The 2469-nt window shown below is 34.5% G+C and overlaps 1 long non-coding RNA gene across 1 annotated transcript; it reads left to right on the top strand.

Annotated features, from left to right (window-relative positions):
* Window positions 1-484: 484 nt before the first annotated feature.
* Window positions 485-2269, top strand: LOC117339582. Its single transcript, XR_004535268.1, has 4 exons — window positions 485-601; window positions 1189-1385; window positions 1805-1911; window positions 2170-2269. It is a non-coding gene; the product is annotated as an uncharacterized LOC117339582 (long non-coding RNA).
* The last annotated feature ends 200 nt before the right edge of the window (window positions 2270-2469 follow it).

The following is a 2469-nucleotide window of genomic DNA, read 5'->3' as shown; positions in this document are numbered from 1 at the left end:
ATAATGACAATAAACATAACGATATTTTGGTTGTTTATCTATTAAACTTGTGAAACTGATCCATGTTCTATGAATGTGAAAATTTACCCGTGTCTTGATAAAGGGGTGGATTTCCCAATTATATATATATATAAAATGATTGAATTATCCATATGAAACTAAATTTTCCCGAAGAGCGCATCAGAGTGCTCTTAGACCTGATTTCTATAATCTTCCAAACTGCCGTTGAAGTGATGTGGATGGTACCTTCGCAGGGAGCAAAACAAAATTTTAAAATATTGATCCAAAATTTCATGAACCCTGCACACCTGACCCTTGATTAGGATGGCGGTACGCGAGCTTACGTCCTCTTACACATGAATTTTACCTACACATGAGTCCGCGGGGTGTTTTAAAATAGTCAATTTGACCTACCCTTTAAAATCTGACCCTGCAGCAATACATGTCCCTACCGTGTTACGGTACATTGCAGTGACCGGTGTCCAGGAAGTACTGACCGCCGTGGTGTTACGTACTATGACCACATGTTCTTCCGTTACGGGAGTATAAATCCCAGCTACTCTCCAGCACAACCAGTTCTGATCTGAATTCACAACTCAAGGTAAGCACTTTTCTGTCTTCTGCCATTTCTGTGCGATCTAACTGGACAAGTTTGACATTCTACGTATCGTGTGCATTCAGATTTTTCTTTCAATGTATACAGATCCTTTTTTTTAAATTTAACTAGATCTTTTATTCCAATATGTTTTGATACATTGTACTAAGAATATATCAGTATTTGAATACTTGTGCACACGGTTTGTTCCTGTATTTAGACGATTCTATAACGGCCACAAATTGAAGAAGCCTGAGAGGGCAGAAAGGCCTTGCGGCAATGTCTTGTTTTTTTGTTATTTTTTTTTATCTATTCACCTTCTCAAGGACAGATTTCTTTTTCTTATATGCTATATGCTATATGCTATATATATATATATTATTTAAATACAGATAAAAACAACTATGGTAAACGCTTTGGTATGAAAACAGGGTTTGACAATAATAAATATAAATAATTACATCAATTATACTAAAATTTAAAATTCAAAATAATAAATGTCTTCCCCCGCTTAAAGTCAAATCCGTTTCTTAGCCTATTTTTATGTTGTTGGTTTTTTTTTTTTTTTATTTCATCTCGATTTTTGTTAACAGCTACAAGATGAACAAGTGTCTCGCCCTCATCCTTATCCCATGCCTGGTGGCCTACGTTGTGGCCATGCAGTACCCGACCGGATCCGGTTACCCCGGATACGGAATGACAGGAGGATACGGAGGCGGATACGGTCTGAGTAACTACTACTACAACTACGGAAACCTCCAACAGAAGAAGAGCTCCAACTTCGCTCTCCGTAAGTTTGATGTTTTATTCAGTATCTTTTAATTTGTAAAACAGTTAAATAGTCCAAGATATTTACATGTGTCTGTCTTTCTTTCTTTCTTTGATAATGTGTGAGAATTAAACTTTGTCAGACCAAATTAACATTTCTCAGGAAGCAATGTCGTTCCCGAGATTTTAATAAATATGGTATGATTGTATTGAATATAGTTTAAACATATCGCTCCTTGATCATTTACTATATGAAACATTCGGTTCCTCATTGTCTACAGAATTAATCTCGTTATGATTCTGCGATCTGTTGAATCCATCTGATGATCTAGGTTTGTGACGTCATAAAGAAACTTATAAAGGCAAAATTTAAATTTATGAAATTATCTGTCTTCATAAATATACGATCGTCTCAATGACGTGTGAAATTTATTTCTTCAGTGATCTCTGGTCTCCTGTTGCTGTTCGCCTTCAACATCACCGGAACTCTGACTGGTTAGACGTAAACCAAGGAGGTGGAGATCGGCGAGGCACACATTCAAATTATGGTAAGCATGCCTTTAGACTTAATTTTAACAATGAAATACTTTGTATTATCCAGGACTAAATTAAGATATCGGTTTTCCCTATAAGAATGTTACATACATCCATATAACGTGTGGTTTTTTTATTAATTTTAGTTATCGTAAATATTTTTTTTGAACGAATAATGAAATTTCAAATTTAATACGATATCTTTTATTCAATATCTATGTATTATAATATCTACACCCATTTCTAATACTTTATGTTTTCTTTAATTCCAGATTCGACACGGCGACCAAAATTTACTGTGATATATTGCGCGATGTATTATGTAGTTGTTACATTTGTGAAGATTGTATTGATTAAACGTTTAAATTCTAATCATGGCTGTTTCGTTATTATCTTGAATTGAAGCCTTCTTGAAACAAACGTTTCAATTGGCTAACATGTATTTTATCATCTCGCGATACCAAAAATGACGTCGATGTATGTAACGATGCTTTTGATTGGATGGAAGATTTGCGTAGGAATTTCTCAGAGGAATTTCGAGATATCATTTTAGATCAAATAATAAGAATTAT

The sequence above is a fragment of the Pecten maximus genome, chromosome 12, assembly GCF_902652985.1.
Source record: "Pecten maximus chromosome 12, xPecMax1.1, whole genome shotgun sequence".
NCBI classification, from domain to species: domain Eukaryota; kingdom Metazoa; phylum Mollusca; class Bivalvia; order Pectinida; family Pectinidae; genus Pecten; species Pecten maximus.
This window is presented reverse-complemented; position numbering and strand designations above follow the sequence as displayed.